This window comes from Balaenoptera physalus, assembly GCF_965194825.1.
Source record: "Balaenoptera physalus genome assembly, chromosome: 7".
Lineage (NCBI taxonomy): Eukaryota > Metazoa > Chordata > Mammalia > Artiodactyla > Balaenopteridae > Balaenoptera > Balaenoptera physalus.
In genome coordinates, this window is record NC_138886.1 from 21700058 (window position 1) to 21719936 (window position 19879).

The following is a 19879-nucleotide window of genomic DNA, read 5'->3' on the forward strand; positions in this document are numbered from 1 at the left end:
GGTTCTGGCTCAGAGACGGTACAGACCAGGAGTGGACTGCTTTACTCAGGAATTCCTAGGAGTGATGGATTGCGAATACTGTAAGGCTTCCTATCTCTCACCTCAAATTTAAGACAGCTGAACCCTAAGGGCAGTCATTATGGGCAACTAGAACTAACTTCCAGGAGATCAGAAACGTGAGCTGCAGTGTGTTGGACATGGGTCGGACAAGGAGGCCTCCTGACGGCGCCGTACGAGCACATTAACCCGACACAGAGAACAGTGGCCTAAAGCAGGTCAGGCTCCTTCTCCTGTTGCTTGCAAGGAAGCCAGATAGAGGCGGCTGTGTCAACTCCACAGCCCTCCCTAGTGGGGAGGGATGCAGAAGTCTCTACCATTTCTTTTGTTCTTTCATCAGTTGGGTTGCTTTTTTTAAAAAAAATATTTATTTATTTATTTATTTGGTTGTGCTGGGTCTTAGTTGTGGCTCGCGAGCTCCTTAGTTGTGGCTCGCGAGCTCCTTAGTTGTGGCATGCAAACTCTTAGTTGCCACATGCATGTGGGATCTAGCTCCCTGACCAGGGATGGAACCTGGGCCCCCTGCATTGGGAACGCGGCGTCTTAACCACTGTGCCACCAGGGAAGTCCCTCATCAGTTGGGTTTAACGGACAAATTTATGGGCAACCATTGAAAGAAAACAGTAGAATAAGATAGGTCTTGCTCCTACCTTCCTGAGGCCTTTATCCTGTTCACCGACTGATCTTTGTGGGTCAGTAGTGGGCACGTTGGTCTTTGTACTTGGAAGGTTCTGAAATGCAGTAGATACAGATGAGGGCCATGCAACACCGGAGGCTGAAAATTCACTCTTTACTGTATTTTTCATCTTAGATTGTGCCTTGTATCAGCAGAGGTTGCACGATGAAGACCTCCTGACAGCATAAACCTAGCCCCCACATACATTTCTGGCTACAGAATAATGCTCACAATTTGAATATGCATTTCCTCCAATTATTAAATCCTCAGAGAAATTAAAGTCTAAAAATAACACCCACCTCTCCTTATAAATTAACGTGTAAAGGCACTCAAGTCCCAGGTTCTTTCCTCCCCAGTGCCTTCTCTGCTAAGCCTCCGTTAGAGTGGCCTCCCTGAGACAGAGAGTGTGTTCTAGCTGTTACATCCTATAAATCTTTTTTTTTTGTAGTAGATGTTACTTCTTAGGTACCTCCAAAGTTGAATTAATCTTATTCCAAGTTTCATTGTCCCATTTCTCAACATGAGTCCCAGAGATACAAAACTTAGAAAAGCAAAGTTATGTGATAGTTATACAACACTGTGAGTGTACTAAATATCACTGAATTGTATACTTTAAAGTGGTTAATTTTATGTTGTGTGAATTTCATCTCAATTAAAAAAGAAAAGCCAATGGCTTAGATACGTTCTTCTTGCACCTGGGCCTCAGTTACCTTCTGAGTGATTCGTACGTGACGTAATGCAAGTAAAATGTTTAGAACGGTTCCTAGTACATAATAATGATGATGACAATACTAGCTTTGTTTATTGAGCACTGAAGATGTCCAGGCATTTTTCAAAGTGCTATCCTTCGGTCAACCCAAACCTACCCAACCTTTTGAGGACGGCATTATTTTATTCCCGTTTTACAGATTAAAGATCATGAGGCACAGAGAAGGTGAGCAACTTGCCCAAGATCACACACTTAGTGAGATGTACAACTGGGATTTGAATACAGGCATTCTGGCTCCAGGGCCCTCATTTTTAATCAGTACATCTACTGCTTTTTACTAAATATTTAGTGCTTAAAAAGAAAAAAAGGAAAATTTTGTTCCTAGAACCTAGTGCGTAAGTCAGTCTAGACCCACCTTGCTTTTTTCAACCTTGGACCATGAGCAAAAACTTCAAATGTAATGGGTGTGTAAATGCATTCGTTTAATAAATGTTCATTTCTTATCTACTGTGTGTCAGGCAGGTTCTGATAGCTGACAATGTAGCAGCAATAAAACAGACTCAGTTATCATGGGGTTGGAGTCAGGAGGTTGGAGAGGAGACAGATAAACAAGTAAGGAAATATATCAGATGTTAGGTGGGGCTAAGTGGTAAGATGAAGAATAAAGCTTGGCAAAGGGAGTGGCAATTGATGGTCAGGGAAGGCCTCTATTATAAAGAGACACGTAAGCACAGGTCTGAAGGAAGTGGGGGGGAACACCAAATGACAGGCATGTCCTTGGCATGTTCTGGGAACATCAAGGGAGCCAGCGTGGCTGGAGCAGAGTGAGCTGGAGAAAGTGGTGGGAGATGAGGTCTCTAGCTTGAGTATAACGAGGGGGCCATGGTGTCAAGTTCAGAAAGTGAGATTATCGTTACCTCATCCTTTGCAATGTGGACCCCAGGTTATCAGTAGTGCATATAACGTAGCATGTGATGTGACAGCCTCTATAGGTTACTCAGCTGTCTGAAGTCCACCCCCTGTGAATTTCAACTTAATTTGGGAAATCTCTTCTCTTGAGGTTATTGGATTCAGTCTGACACCAGGCTTCCCATCTGTTGTGGGGGAAAGAAATTTATGCTTTTTGAAAATTTTGGAACTTTGCCAATGGTGGTTCCAGGTCTTTCTTGGTGTCTATCCCAAGTATTTAGAACCTTTTATTTTCATGTCTCCTTTGAGCCCTTTTTCTACCTACCCTCCACCATTGCTGAAGATCTTGATCTGTGTAGTGAAAGAGCCTCCTTTCTTTGCGAGCAGGACATCCCATATTTATAGTAGGAAACTCTTCAAGTGAAATGCACTGTCTTAAACAGAAATGGACTCACAGACATGGAAAACAAACTTATGGTTGCTGGGGGGTGGATAGCGGGAGGGCAGGGGGAGAGATAAATTAGGAGTTTGGGATTAACCTATACACACTACTGTATATAAGGTAGGTAAACAACAAGGACCTACTGTATAGCACAGGGAACTATACTCAATATCTTGTAATAACCTATAATGGGAAAGAATCTGAAAAAGAATAGATATATATGTAAAATTGTATACCTGAATCGTACACTTGAAACTGACACAACATTGTAAATTAATTATACCACAACAACAAAAAAGAAGGAGGGAACATGCCAAATGAGGAGAAAAGTACTGCAATAAACTCATATTTAACTAAAAAAAAAAAAAAAAAAAAAAAAAGAAGTGCATTGTCTTGCATGCCTGCCTCCTTCACACTCCCAGTTTCCTGCTGTTTTCTCGGAATTTCTCTATCCCCAGAAAGATCCTAAGTATTGTTTTAATTCTGAGCAACGTGGCTTCCTATTATTGAATGCCTTGCTTCTGAGTCCTGCTTCCTGGTTAGGAGGTTTCCCTTGTCTTCCCTGGAGTATTACCCTCAGCTAATCCTTGAGCTGCTGTTGAGTTTCTGGAACCTGTGTTTTCACTGGTCTAATGAGGTCTAGGAAGTCCCTTAGTTTTAGTGGTTTTTCATCCAAGCCCCACCTTTCCTTAGAACTGAATTTCTGAGACTTGAACTGCCTGTGCTTCTTTGATGGGAACTGAAGCATTCTTTCCTGCCACCATTTCCTTTTCTGCATCGGGAGAGATAATCGTCCAGTGTTCCAGGTCCTTCTAAGTATTCCTACTGCTCCGGCAGGCCAGCTGAGTAGTAAGCTTTCAACCTTCCATGCCAGCTGTTTCTGTTCCTTCTTCCTCCCCAGGCCTGGCTAATACATTTGCTCGGTCTTAGGACTTTCCTTCTCTATAGTTGCTTTTTGTTTTCATACTTACATTTTTGTTCTCCTAACATATTACTTTCGATTCTGCCTGTGAGGTCTCTATAGAGCAAGAATGGTGCCACGTTCACCCAGTGTTCAGGTAAATTCTGCCCACCTTTCCCTTTTATTAGGAGGTATTTATTTTTATTCAGTTCAGCCTATAACCTCAGCCCTGATCAAGGGTCATGCTCCCTGGATCCTCCTTAACATTTCTCTGCTTTTCTGTTCCTTCTTTTCAAGTTCTAAATCCTTGCATTTCCCAGGCAGGCTTCCTTATAGCCTGGGCTATACCCTCTCTTTCATCTGTAAGGACAATGCCACCTTGGAATTCATTTAATGATACCTGAAGAATTCTACACTGATCCTTCTAGTATTTCTCTTTTTAAATATGTCCACATTTTCTGTAACTACATAGCACCACAACTCCAGTTATTAAAGAGTTCTCCATTAATGCCTACTCTGGGTTCCCTATTTAAAACTGTAAGAGGATCCTTTTTGATAGAATAATACCTGACTCTGGGTACCCTTTTAGGGGGGTCATTTTAGTTTGTTCTCCAAAATAGTCCCTTTATTCTTCTCTTTGATGATTTTCAGCCATTTCCCTGACTTAGTAAATATTTCTACTTTTCTAATCTCTTTAGAACAGTTACATTTAGATATAGCTCCTTTTCCTTGTCATAGTTTTCTAGCTGGGCTAATATGATTTCAAATTTTCTTCTCCTCCTTGGTGTGCTTTCCTTCACTTTATTCCATTCTCTCCTAATCTTGTCCCATTTGCAAGATCAAAACCTGTTTTGTAAACCGATTTCATTCCTTTTTCAGAGGCTGGGCAAATCTCAGAGGGTTCTAGGCCTACACCTTTTATGACTCCTTCCCAGCACTTGAGTTTGTAAAATCCCACTGGATTTTATCCTCTCCACCCAAGAAGAATCCCTGGTGTAGAATCCCCAGTCTGGGGCTTTGTAAAACAATCCAGAGCAATCTGAGAGCCTGTGGTTTTGGGGTGACTCCTGAGCCTGTAGGCCAACCATGGATTCAGTCTTTCTCAGATCTCTTTCTTCTGAACAAGATAAAGAGGGACAGAGTTTTGGGCAGCTAATCTCCTGTTGTCTGCTAATGTCAGGCTCCCCCAAATGCTTTCTAAAATCTACCAAAATCTTCCACTAATGCTCTCTTTGTGCTTCTCAAACGTTAGCGAACAAAGAATCAACTGGAGAGCTTATTAAAGCACAGGTCCTTGGGCTCCATGCTAGAGGTTCAGATTCAGCAGGCCTGGAGTGAAGACCCCAGATTTTCATTTCTAGCAAGTCCCAGGCCTTGCTGATGCTGCCAGACCATAATTTGAGCAGCACTGCTCTAACCACATAGACCTTAGCTACTTCTGGGCAATTTAAAGCCCTCACTTGAAAGAAAAGACCCGATAAAGAGAAAGACCCAAAAAAAAAAAAAAGTGATAACCAAAATAATTCCAAGTGCTCATGCCTAAGAAACCTGTGTGTTTTGCCTGATTTGTGAAGTTTTCCTGGTAATCGAATATCTACCTCATCTATTCTTGCAGTTCCAGCTATAGAGACCGAGAGCCTCCATCTTCCCTGATGGTGCTTTGCTCCCCGGTGGCGGCTCCTCTCTTTATATAAACTCAGAGTCCCAGTCAGTGTATTCACATGTTGCAGGGGAGAGAGACTGAATCTTACCCCTCCTTCCTGCAGGCTGACAAATGAGAAGGGAAATATCAGCTTTATTGCCTGAGCAAGTTCCCAGGAGCTACCCCTAACACAGTTTCTAGTACTAAAAGTTATATTGGAGAATGAGGCTTAGAAATGGCCAAATGGGGTTTTCTACTGCCTCTCCCCATGGAAGTATGGGCAGTTGGATCTTCACGGGGACCTTGCCTGGCTTACCCACGCAGACTTAGGCTGAAGATCTGAGGAGAGGGAGTGGGCAAAGACCGGTTACTTACCTCTTGGAGACTGGAGATACACATGCCCCTTGTGCCTAAGCTCAGGCAGGTCCCAGAGAGCAAAAATCTGCATCTTTTTTGGGCAGTGACCTGTAATGTATGAACTCCATCCACTAGGAAATGAGACCCAAGGAATAGTAGTCTCCTTCTTACCTGTCAGATTACATATTTACTGTTCATTCCTTGAGGATTAGTGAGTAGGGAGTGGAGAGAGGCCAAAATTGTCCTTTCCTTTATAAAAATGGGAAGACAGGTAAATAGCAGCCTTGAACACACATGACCTCTGTAATGTTAGAGGGTTGATCAGGAAAGGTCCATTCTAGTTCTAGGAGTCTATGTTAGGAAAGCAACTTTAAGTTCCTTCAAATTCATTTATTTCAACATCCAAATTTCTTGACTGATTTATTTACCATCATTATTTCATTTATCTATTCAATTTTGTGTTCTTATTGATATATATAACTTATTCATATAGTAAGAGTTTAATATTTGTGTCAAATATTTCTCCTATTTTATCATTTCTTTTAATTCTCTTTATGGTGTTTTTGACATGTAACGTTTTTAGATTTCTAAGCAGTCCAATCTATTGATCTTTTCCTTTGTGATATTACATTAATATTAAATATAGAATTTTTTTTAACAAAATTTTAAATTTATATCCCATCTTTTTTCTAGGAAGGACTTTAAGTGACCTGCATAGGTATATAAAATAAAAGAAAATAAGTTAAATAAGTAACCTAAAGAAGAATGAAAACAAAGTCAGGGACATAAAAAAAGATGTCGGATAAAGCTAAGAATAGTTCGTATCCTTATAACCTATTTACTTGTTCATTAGTGGCTCACACGTTTAGGTTTAAGTTTTCAACCCATCCAGTCAGAAAGGGAGCCATTATATTATCCATAAGGTTACAACAAAGCATTGTTTTTTGGGAGAAGTCCAATTATTTTCAACACCACGATCAGATAGGAATTTCTGATTCTGGGGGGTTTCATAAATAGTTCCATGTATGAGCAGCATTTTATGAGGATTTTATGATGTTGTTTCTTACATCATCCCTCAACATGGCTCATTATATTTGAGGAAAGCACAATTCATTGTGGGGTGGACAAGGAAAGATTCCTTAGAAATGCCTGTGCTCTGCTGACCTGGCTTGATTCAGGGGTAGGATTAGGTTATTTTAGATTATTTGGAGGAATGACTGGAGTCCATGTTTTTCGGGCAATGTTTCCTAAATATTGTTTCTCTCAACTCAGATTTGATAAATGATGGGGCCATTGTGCTTCAGACAATCCTCTTCCATCCGTACCAAGGGAGCAGTTGGTCTGTGTTGCCAGTTGAATAACAAGAATCTGTGCCTGAAAAGAAGGCTGGCCACCTCGGTTAGTAGGTGGAGCCGAGACTAAGGAGCTGAGCTAAGGGAATTGTATGAATCTGCTTCTCCATGGTTGAATCCCATTTCCTCTCCATATAATGTGACCACATACTTTTAGCTTGAAAATCTCATGGTAGTTGTAACTAGATACCAAACTTGTCTTAAGAAAAATTTCAACAAAATAACAGTCCAACTCCCAACTTTAAACTATGTTATATCCTTCTAAGACAAATTGAAATGTACATCAAGGACAACTAAAGGATAATAAAATGATACCACTATTTATAGAGCTATAGAGGGGTTATAAAAATAGTAACTTTGCTTTCAAAATAGTTGACTTGTAGCCATTCTTTCCAACGATATTTACCCTGCAAAACCAACTGTCTATTTAGGTTGCTCCTAATTAGAGGTTTTAAAACCATATCATTTATGATCAAGAGAATACTGGTTTTTCTGTTCTCTTTAGCAGAGGACTGCACGCATTTAGTTACTTCTAAAATAGTGTTGGTAAATTAAAAAAAATCTAAAGAAGGGACAGACCACTTTTTTCCTCTATTCCCTGGTAGAACGCCTAACTGATGAGGTGGCTTATGATGGCAGGTTTTCTAACAGCATGCATAATTTGAGATCTACAGGGACCTTGTAAAACTTTCCGCATAACTGATTCCTGTTCACAGAATCGAAGTCCAAACAAAAGATAATAAAGACTAAATATTTAAACATTGTTTCTGATATTTTCCCACAAAATGATAAATATTGTAACAGTATTCTGTAGTGGAAAAGTTATGTCTGAAGGCAGCCTGCTTCTCTTATAAACCATCAGCCTGAGAAACTCATACTTGCAGTTGGCCAAGCCAGAAATTGGCATATATTTTGTATGGAATATCCAATCATCTGTAACATGCCAAAACTGGGAAGAGTAAATGGTTGTTCTTTATAAGATAAGATAATGACATTGTAAGATCGAGCTAGGTAGAACCATACCCATGGGGTATATAAAGATGAATAAGTTATTTGGAATTGGAGCCCATCACTAAATGGGTTTTAAATGGCTCTAGAAGCAATGGGTTCATCTCATTCCTTTCAGGGCCACGATATTCTAATCATGTGTACAGACAAAGAGGCTCCAAGACTATCTTCTCGGCTGAAATCAAAGACCGCTTGCTTCTGAGTCTACTCTATCCAGTAATACAATGAGAAGGAAAGCTAACTACAAGATGTTCTTTTTCATTTCATTTCCTTGTGACTTTTTAATTTTTTTTTTTAAAGGGACTTTGCAGGTGTGATTAATTTTATTTGTTTATTTATTTATTTTTGGCTGTGTTGGGTCTTCGTTTCTGTGAGAGGGCTTTCTCTAGTTGCGGCGAGCGGGGGCCACTCTTCATCGCGGTGCGCAGGCCTCTCACTATCGCGGCCTCTCTTGCTGCGGAGCACAGGCTTCAGACGCGCAGGCTCAGTAGTTGTGGCTCATGGGCCTAGTTGCTCCGCGGTATGTGAGATCTTCCCAGACCAGGGCTCAAACCCGTGTCCCCTGCATTGGCAGGCAGATTCTCAACCACTGCGCCACCAGGGAAGCCCCGTGACTTTTTAATTTGATATAATTTCTTTTTCAAAAAAATCTTTATTGGGGTATAGTTGTTTTGCAATGTTGTGTTAGTTTCTACTGTACAGCGAAGTGCAGTTCCCTGTGCTATACAGCAGGTTCCTATTAGTTATCTATTTTATACATATTAGTGTATATATGTCAATCCCACTCTCCCAATTCATCCCACCACCACCACAACCCCCACCCCACTTTCCCCCCTTGGGTCCATACGTTTGTTCTCTACATCTGTGTCTCTATTTCTGCCTTGCAAACCAGTTCATCTGTACCATTTCTCTAGGTTCCACATATACGTGTTAATATACGATATTTGTTTTTCTCTTTCTGACTTACTTCACTCTGTGTGACAGTCTCTAGGTCCATCCATGTCTCTACAAATGACCCAATTTCGTTCCTTTTTATGGCTGAGTAATATTCCATTGTATATATGTACCACATCTTCTTTATCCATTCGTCTGTCAATGGACATTTAGGTTGCTTCCATGACCTAGCTATTGTAAATAGTGCTGAACATTGGGGTGCATGTGTCTTTTTGAATTATGGTTTTCTCAGGGTATATGCCCAGTAGTGGGATTGCTGGGTCATATGGTAATTCTATTTTTAGTTTTTTACGGAACCTCCATACTGTTCTCCATAGTGGCTGTATCAATTTACGTTCCCACCAACAGTGCAAGAGGGTTCCCTCTTCCCCGCACCCTCTCCAGAATTTATTGTTTGTAGATTTTCTGATGATGCCCATTCTAACAGGAGTGAGGTGATACCTCATTGTGGTTTTGATTTGCATTTCTCTAATAATTAGTGATGTTGAGCAGCTTTTCATGTGCCTCTTGGCCATCTGTATGTCTTCTTTGGAGAAATGTCTATTTAGGTCTTCTGCCCAATTTTTGATTGGGTTGTTTGTTTTTTTGATATTGAACTGCATGAGCTGATAATATATTTTGGAGATAAATCCTTTGTCCGTTGATTTGTTTGCAAATATTTTCTCCCATTCTGAGGGTTGTCTTTTCGTCTTGTTTATAGTTTCCTTTGCTGTGCAAAAGCTTTTAAGTTTCATTAGGTCCCATTTGTTTATTGTTATTTTTATTTCCATTACTCTAGGAGGTGGGTCAAAAAAGATCTTGCTGTGATTTATGTTGTAGAGTGTTCTGCCTATGTTTTCCTCGAAGAGTTTTATAGTGTCCAGTCTTACATTTAGGTCTTTAACCCATTTTGAGTTTATTTTTGTGTATGGTGTTAGGGAGTGTTCTAATTTCATTCTTTTACATGTATCTGTCCAGTTTTCCCAGCACCACTTATTGAAGAGGCTGTCTTTTCTCCATTGTATATCCTTGCCTCCTTTGTCATAGATTAGGTGACCATAGGTGCATGGGTTTATCTCTGGGCTTTCTATCCTGTTCCATTGATCTATATTTCTGTTTTTGTGCCAGTACCATATTGTCTTGATTACTATAGCTTTGTAGTATAGTCTGAAGTCAGGGAGTCTGATTCCTCTAGCTCCGTTTTTTTTTCTCAAGATGGGCTATTCGGGGTCTTTTGTTTCTCCATACAAATTGTAAAATTTTTTGTTCTGGTTCTGTGAAAAATGCCATTGGTAGCTTGATAGGGATTGCATTCAATCTGTAGACTGCTTTGGGTAGTATAGTCATTTTCACAGTTGATTCTTCCAATCCAAGAACATGGTATATCTCTCCATCTGTTTGTATCGTCTTTAATTTCTTTCATCAGTGTCTTATAGTTTTCTGCATACAGGTCTTTTGTCTCCTCAGGTAGGTTTATTCCTAGGTATTTTATTCTTTTTGTTGCAATGGTAAATGGGAGTGTTTCCTTAATTTCTCTTTCAGAGTTTTCATCGTTAGTGTATAGGAATGCAAGAGATTTCTGTGCATTAATTTTGTATCCTGCTACTTTACCAAATTCATTGATTAGCTCTAGTAGTTTTCTGGTAACATGTTTAGGATTCTCTATGTATAGTATCATGTCATCTGCAAACAGTGACAGTTTTACTTCATCTTTTCCAATTTGGATTCCTTTTATTTCTTTTTCTTCTCTGATTGCTGTGGCTAAAACTTTCAAAACTATGTTGAATAATAGCGGTGAGATTGGGCAACCTTGTCTTCTTCCTGATCTTAGAGGAAGTGTTTCAGTTTTTCATCATTGAGAATGATGTTTGCTGTGGGATGGTCATATTTGGCCTTTATTATGTTGACGTAGGTTCCCTTATGTCCACTTTCTGGAGATTTTTTATCATAAATGGGTGTTGAATTTTGTCAAAAGCTTTTTCTGCATCTATTGAGATTATTATATAGTTTTTAATCCTTCAGTTTGTTAATGTGGTTTATCACATTGATTGATTTGCATATATTGGAGAATCCTTGCATTCCTGGGATAACCCCACTTGATCATGGTGTATGATCCTTTTAATGTGCTGTTGGATTCTGTTTGCTAGTATTTTGTTGAGGATTTTTGCATCTATGTTCATCAGCGATATTGGTCTGTAGTTTTCCTTTTTTGTGACATCTTTGTTTGGTTTTGGTATCAGGGTGATGGTGGCCTTGTAGAATGTGTTTGGGAGTGTTCCTCCGTCTGCTATATTTTGGAAGAGTTTGAGAAATATAGGTGTTAGCTCTTCTCTAAATGTTTGATAGAATTCACCTGTGAAGCCATCTGGTCCTGGACTTTTGTTTATTGGAAGATTTTTAATCACAGTTTCAATTTCAGTGCTTGTGATTGGTCTGTTCATATTGTCTATTTCTTCCTGGTTCCATCTTGGAAGGTTGTACTTTTCTAAGAATTTGTCAATTTCCTCCAAATTGTCCATTTTATTGGCATAGGGTTGATTGTAGTAGTCTCTCATGATCCTTTGTATTTCTGTAGTGTCAGTTGTTACTTCTTTTTCATTTCTAATTCTGTTGATTTGAGTCGTCTCCCGTTTTTTTGTGATGAGTCTGGCTAATGGTTTATCAATTTTGTTTATCTTCTCAAAGAACTTGCTTTTAGTTTTATTGATCTTTGGTATTGTTTCATTCATTTCTTTTTCATTTATTTCTGATCTGATCTTTATAATTTCTTTCCTTCTGCTAACTTGGGGTTTTTTTTGTTGTTGTTTTTCTTCTTTCTATAATTGCTTTAGGTGTAAGTTTAGGTTGTTTATTTGAGATTTCTCTTGTTTCTTGAGGTAGGGTTGTGGGTCATCGTGTTTTCATTGTCATTTGTTTCTAGGTATTTTTTTATTTCCTCTTCGATTTCTTCAGTGATCTCTTGGTTATTGAGCAGCGTATTGTTTAGCCTCCATGTGTTTGTATTTTTTACAGTTTTTTTCATGTAATTGATATCTAGTCTCATAGTGTTGTGGGTGGAAAAGATACTTGATACAATTTCAATTTTCTTAAATTTAACAAGGCTTGATTTGTGACCCAAGATATGATCTATCCTGGAGAATGTTCCATGAGCACTTGAGAAGAAAGTGTATTCTGTTGTTTTTAGATGGAATGTCCAAAAATATCAATTAAGTCTATCTGGTCTACTGTGTCTTTTAAAGCTTGTGTTTCCTTATTTATTTTCATTTTGGGTGCTCTGTCCATTGGTGAAAGTGGGGTGTTATAAAGTCCCCTACTATTATTTTGTTATTGTTGATTTCCCCTTTTATGGCTGTTAGCATTTGCCTTATGTATTGAGGTGCTCCTGTGTTGGGTGCATAAATATTTACCATTGTTATATTGTCTTCTTGGATTGATCCCTTGATCATTATGTAGTGTCCTTCTTTGTCTCTTGTAATAGTCTTTATTTTAAAGTCCATTGTGTCTGATATGAGTATTGCTACTCCAGCTTTCTTCTGATTTCCATTTGCATGGAATATCTTTTTCCATCCCCTCACTTTCAGTCTGTGTGTGTCCCTAGGTCTGAAGTGGGTCTCTTGTAGACAACATATATACAGGTCTTGTTTTAGTATCCATTTAGCCAGTCTGTGTCTTTTGGTTGCAGCATTTAATCTATTTACATTTAAGGTAATTATTGATATGTATGTTCCTACCAACATTTTCTTAATTGTTTTGGGTTTGTTATTGTAGGTCTTTTCTTTCTCTTGTGTTTCCTACCTAGAGAAGTTCCTTTAACATTTGTTGTAAATGGTTTGGTGATACTGAATTCTCTTAACTTTTGCTTGTCTGTAAAGGTTTTAATTTCTCTGTCAAATCTGAATGAGATCCTTGCTGGGTAGAGTAATCTTGGTTGTAGGTTTTTCCCTTTCATCACTTTAAATATGTCCTGCCACTCCCTTCTGGCTTACAGAGTTTCTGCTGAAAGATCAGCTGTTAACATTATGGGGTTTCCCTTGTATATAATTTGTTGCTTTTCCCTTGCTGCTTTTAATATTTTTTCTTTGAATTTAATTTTTGATAGTTTGATAAATTTGTGTCTTGGTGTGCTTCTCCTTGGATTTATCCTGTATGGGACTTTCTGCGCTTCCTGGACTTGATTGACTATTTCCTTTCCCATGTTAGGGAAGTTTTCAACTACAGTCTCTTCAAATATTTTCTCAGACCCTTTCTTTTTCTCTTTTTCTTCTTGGACCCCTATAATTCGAATGTTGGTGTATTTAATGTTGTCACAGAGGTCTCTGAGACTGTCCTCAATTCTTTTCATTCTTTTTTCTTTATTCTGCTCTGCAGCAGTTTTTTTCCACTATTTTATCTTCCAGGTCACTTATCCATTCTTCTGCCTCAGTTATTCTGCTATTCATTCCTTCTAGAGTATTTTAAATTTCATTTATTGTGTTGTTCATCATTGTTTGTTTGCTCTTTAGTTCTTCTAGGTCCTTTTTAAACGTTTCTTGTATTTTCTCCATTCTGTTTCCAAGATTTTGGATCATCTTTACTATCATTACTCTGAATTCTTTTGCAAGTAGACTGCCTATTTCCTCTTCATTTGTTTGGTCTGGTTGGTTTTTACCTTGCTCCTTCATCGGCTGCATATTTCTCCGTTTTCTCATTTTGTTTAACTTACTGTGTTTGGGTTCTCCTTTTTGCAGGCTGCAGGTTCGTAGTTCCCATTATTTTTGTTGTCTGCCCCCAGTGGGTGAGGTTGGTTCAGTGGCTTGTGCAGGCTTCCTGGTGGAGGGGGCTGGTGCCTGTGTTCTGTTGGGTGGGGCTGGATCTTGTCCTTCTGGTGGGCAGGGCTGCGTCCGGTGGTGTGTTTTGGAGTGTCTTTGAACTCAGTATGACTTTAGGCAGCCTCTCTGCTAATGTGTAGGGTTGTGTTCCTGTCTTGCTAGTTGTTTGGCATGGGGTATCCAGCACTGGAGCTTGCTGGCCTTTGGGTGGGGCTGGGTCTTAGTGCTGAGATGAAGATCTCTGGCAGAGCTCTTGCTGATTGATAGTACATGGGGTGGGGAGGTTTCTTGTGGTCCAATATCCTGGACTCAGCCCTCCCACCTCGGAGGCTCAGGCCCGACACCTGGCCGGAGCACCAAGACCCTGCCAGCCCCATGGCTCAGAAGAAAAGGAAGAAAAAAACAAACAGACAGAACTCTAGGACAAATGGTAAAAGCAAAGCTATACAGACAAAATCACACAAAGAAGCATACACATACACACTCAGAAAAAGAGAAAAAGGATTAAAAAAATATACATATATATAAAAAGGAAGAGAGCAACCAAACCAATAAACAAATCCACCAATAAGTACTAAATACTAAACTAAGATAAACATAAAACCAGAAACAAATTAGATGCAGAAAGCAAACCCCAAGTCTACAGTTGCTCCCAATGTCCACCACCTCAGTTTTGGGAACATTCATTGTCTATTCAGGTATTTTTCAGATGCAGGGTTTATCAAGTTGATTGTGGGGATTTAATCTGCTGCTCCTGAGGCTGCACAGAGAAATTTCCCTTTCTCTTCTTTGTTCGCACAGCTCCTGGGGTTCAGCTTTGGTTTTGGCCCCACATCTGCATGTAGGCCACCCTCAGGAGTCTGTTACCCAGCCAGACAGGAGGGGGTTAAAGCAGCAGCTGATTAGGGCTCTCTTTCTCACTCAGGCCAGGGGGAGGGAGGGGTATGGTAGTCATAATTGGAGTGCGGGGTGAGCCTGAGGTGGCAGAGGCCAGCGTGATGTTACAACAGTCTGAGGCATGCCGTGTGTTCTCCCGGGGAAATTGTCCCTGGGTCACGGGACCCTGGCAGTGGCGTGCTGCACAGGATCCTGGGGGGGTGGGGTGGGTAGTGACCTGCACTTGCACTCAGGATTCTTGGTGGCGGTGGCAGCAGCCTTAGCAGTTCATGCCATCTCTGGGGTCCAAGCTGATGTCTGTGGCTCATGCCTATCTCTGGAGCTCGTTTAGACAGTGCTCTGCCTTCTGTGGGCACTCTGGGAAGGAATCCCTTCTCTTCGCACACCCCAAAACAATGGTCTCTTGCCACTCTGGCAGGTCTAGACTTTTTCCTGGACTCCCTCCTGGCTAGCTGTGGCTCACTAGCTCCCTTCAGGCTGTGTTCACGCAGCCAACCCCAGCCCTCTCCCTGGGGTCTGACCTCTGAAGCCCGAGCCTCAGCTCCCAGCCCCCACCCGCCCTGGCTGGTGAGCAGACAAGCCTCTCAGGTTGGTGAGTGCTGGGCGACACCGATCCTCTGTGTGGGAATCTCTTCACTTTGCCCTCTGCACCCCTGTTGCTGCACTCTCCTTCGTGGCTCCAAAGCTTCCCTCCCCCCCACCCCCCTCCCCACCAGTGAAGGGGCTCCCTAGTGTGTGGAAACATTTCCTCCTTCACAGCTCCTTCCCAGAGGTAGGGGTCCCATCCCTATTCTTTTGTCTGTGTTTTTTCTTTTGCCCTACCCAGGTACGTGGGGCTTTTCTTGCCTTTTGGGAAGTCTGAGGTCTTCTGCCAGCATTCAGTAGGTGTTCTGAAGGAGTTGTTCCACATGTAGATGTATTTTTGTTGTATTTATGGGGAGGAAGGTGATCTCCATGTCTTACTCCTCTGCCATCTTGAACATCTTCTCCTGGTTTGTAAGTTTTTAAATGGCATACTGTAACTTCCATGTATTGCCTATATAACATTCAAACTAGTCTATTCTATTTCCCTTTTTCTTTATTCCTTCTCCTCTCAATTTTTCAGTTGCCTTATTTCTACTTTATCAGAACATATACTGTTTATATTTTATCCTTCCATCTTGCCCCACCTTTATTTTAGTCTTAGATTTACAGTTTAATATATCAGATGCTCACCATCAGTCTTTTTACTGAAGTTTCTTCAGTTACCTCTTGGATGAAGCTCATTTTCTAGTAGATTCCTCAAGAGTACAGTATTCCCTGAGTTCTTAGATGTTTAAAACTGTTTCTGTATGGTCTTGATACTTGAAAGATAGCATAGCTGGATATAAAAATCTTGATTTACACTTTCTTTGTTTGAATTTCCTTAAAATAACTTCTTTTGTTGCTTTTTTATGTAGCTTTTGAGAAGTCTGGTGCAGCCTAATTCTTTTGCCTTTGGATCTTAATTGTTTATTTCTTTGAGTGGAGATGCTGAGGAGTTTTTCTTTATCTTTGAAGTCTAATAGTTTTACTTAGCTAAATCTTAGTGCTGATTGTTCTGGGTGAGTTTTCTCAGGTATCTGGTGGGTCCTTCCAGTATTTATATTCAGATCTTTTTATTTTTGTAAGGCTATCTTGGATTATAGTTTTAAATATTCTATTTCCATGTTTTTCTTCTTTAGAGAATTTAATTATACATATGTTGGATCTTTGCCTATATTCCATGTCAATCACTTTATTTTTGATCCTTTTTACTTCCTTTTTAATCTCATTTTTATTCTTTTTGGTGGTTTTCTTGTATTTGTTCAATACATTTATATTCTAATCTATCCTTCTTTGGGAACCATGAAATTTAGTCTTTATTTCTGATGTGATTTTGTCTTTTCCTTTGCTTTTTTCCTGAACTCAGTCACTTGTGTTTCATTTCCTTCCTGCTTTTTGTTCATTCTGTTCTTATGTTTGAATTTCTAATTCAAGGTGTTTTCTTTGTATTCCAAAAGGCTTGTTTGAGGATATTTATTTGTTTATTGTCTTACAGGTCCCCCCCCCCCATTTTGTGTTGTTTTTTAAAGTGGAGTTTTTCACAAGCAGAAATGTTTTGATTATAGTTTTCTGTTTCTGTTTTTAAATGAACACTCCTTTGTTTATTAATTCCACAGACAGAACTGGTCATTTGTGAGGGTCAAGAAGATTTCTAGGTTAAGAGTGCCTTCTTCTGTCACTGAATGAAGGGCAGTTTCTTTTAAAGGATATTTTTGTTTTTGTTTTTTTGGTGAGAGTGGGAATGAATTCTGTATTCTTCTATTTTGGGTTCTCTTTTGACTTGTAGGATCTTGTCTTTCCCCTGCACTTGTTTTTCCTGTCAGCACTTAGTTTCCAAAGAACACCTATTCCTTCCTTTTTATCCTCTTCTTTCCCAGAAGCAACGCCTTTCTCATACTACTACCTGCACTCTCCTTTGTGGCTCCAAAGCTCCCTCTCCCCCTACCCCCTGCCCCTGGCAGTGAAGGGGCTCCCTAGTGTGTGGAAACTTTTCCTCCTTCACAGCTCCCTCCCAGAGGTCTCATAGAAGTCTCACAGACTTTTCATCCTTTGCTTGTAGTCAATACTCTGATATACCAGGTCTCTTTTTCAGTATTTTCATACTTAAGGTGGAATTTCTCTTTCTGGGAGTGACTCCAACTCACGATTGGGCCCTTTGTTCCCTCTTCTCTTTCACAGGGCTCTTCTAGAGCCCTCTCAGTCTCTAGAATGACTTGTGGGAGACTGAGAGAAAGCTTTGCTGGAATTTGGTATTTATTTTTCCATTAAAGGGTAATTTAAAGTTTGTAGTATTCTCTGTCTTCCAGTGGTGATGACAGCATTGGTTTTTTTTTTTTTTTTTTTTTTTTTTTTGTTCTTTCTTTATAAATTAATTTTTATTGGAGTATAGTTGATTTACAGTGTTGTGTTAGTTTCTGCTATACAGCAAAGTGAATCAGTTAGACAGCATTGGTTTTATGTTGCTTTATTTGCTTTTCCAGTTGATCTGAAGAATATTTTGGAGAATGTGTGGAGAGATTTGGATTTAAGGGGCCACCGTTATCCTTGAACTAGTTGGAAGTCTAATCTGTAATAAACTCTTAAGTGCTAACTTTCCCCCTCCATCTCTCTGCTCATGCCATTTCTTCTACCTGGAACCCACTCCCCTCTTCTTTTCTTCAGTTTCTATATTCCCTTCTTTCATGATCCCCTCAACTGAAGGTAAGTTTTCTTCTTTCTAAATTCCCATACTCTCTTTCAGGAAGAAATATTGGTAGGAGTTTGGCACAGTTACTCTGGGGTCAGGTTATCTAAATTCAAATCTCAGTTCTGCTATTTACCATCTCTGTGCCTTTGGGCAAGTTGTTTAACCTCTATGTGTCTAAGCTGCCTTAACTGTAAAAATGGGAATAATGTCATGAATTTGTTGTGAGACTAAATGGGTTAATGCATATGGAGAACCAGCACAGTACCTGATACACAATAAGCATCTATCAAATGTTAACTGTTACTTAAGTTTACCTTATGACATTTATTATATACTCTCATATTTTTGTTATATTGATATAGGGTGTAACTCCTAGATTAAATACATATTAAGACCATGTCTTATTCAGAGTACCTGTATTCTATTTGGTTAATATGATATCAGTTGCTTAGCTTTCCCCTTATTGCTGATTGTTTACATTTAAACAACCAGGAATGCTGTGCCCGCTACTGTCCTGGACACTAGGAGTACAAAGATGAACAAGACATGGTCTCTCATGATACACACATGCATAATAATACATAGATAATATTACAATGCATAAAATGTAGTTTGAGGTATTTGCAGGGGACTATGGGAGCCCTGAGGAAATACAGTAATGACTGATTTTGCCCAGAGTTGCTTGCCCACATTAATGAAACAGAAACAAAGTTTCAAAAAAATCTGATGAACTAAGAGCCAAATTTTCTCTTCTCTGAGGCATTCTTGCAGGTCTGGTTTCTCAACTTCAGGCTTCTAGCTTAGAAGCCCTGTGGGTGGGGAAAGGAGAGAGAGAAGGCAGAGTGACCACTGAAAATGGAGCAAAGGAGGAATATTTGAATGAGGGGCATGTACTTACTTTCCATAGCAAAGGATCAGAGAGTGGGATAGGAAGGGACTCAGGATGAGCTGTATTCTTACTGGGGATCCTTTTCTCCCCAGTGAGCTCAGCATGGGTTCAACCTGCCTGTGGTTCAAACTGTGAACCCTTGGATGGAGAGAAGGGGACCTAGAGTGAGAGTCCCTCTCTGACCAAGATGGAATTGAACTTAACCAGTGCGATGTTTCTGTGAGCAGAAGGAATTGCAGACCCACCATTATTGTAACATTACATGTTCATGTATATTTGCATGTGTGTGTGTGTGTGTCCTTTAAGAAAAAACAATCATATATGTACCATTTTTCATCTTGCTTTTTTATTTTATTTAAAACATTTTTGGCTTTACAATATTCTGTGGACATACATTCTGTGTCAGTTCCTATAGTGCCATCTCCTTCTCTGAGGGAAGCATAGTATTCCACTGTGGAGGTTCACTAATTTATTAACTTGTCCACTATGGAAGGATATTTAGGTTTTTTTTTTCCCCTTCAAATTTTTGTTGTAATAGACAATGCTACTTTTAATATACTTACATATATTATGTTTTGCTGGTACTCAGAGGCACATTTTTTCACATTCTAATATCTATGAATTCTTACAGTCAGGTGGCTGCCATGAACATAATTGTCATTACTCATGTATGTATCAAATTGGTCATAGCTACTTGCAGTGTTGCTACTTTTATTTAGTTATGGACATTAGTGACATATTAACATTTTGCTTACTAAAACTTTTTCAGAACTTTTCCAATGATTTGACATTGAAACAAAAAGTTATTGTGTATGTAGAAAACCATGGAAATAGATCAGCAATGTATAAAAGCAGGTGTCAGCATCAGAATGGCTTGCAAGAAAAAGAAAATAGAACATTTAAAAGAAATACTGCTTCACCAAGACTCAGGATAGAACATAGGTTGTGGAAATATACACTGATATCTCTTAATTGAAAAGTGATTGATAATTGTTACATACTGAATATGGAGAAATTTTAGGAGTGTCTCAATCACTTTTTTGATTTTT

At 39.5% G+C, this 19879-nt stretch overlaps 1 protein-coding gene across 1 annotated transcript in view; it reads left to right on the forward strand.

The window, feature by feature from the left end:
- The window catches only part of SUSD1 (sushi domain containing 1), a 136766-nt gene that overhangs the window by 63629 nt on the left and 53258 nt on the right, over positions 1-19879 (forward strand). The window lies entirely within an intron of this gene.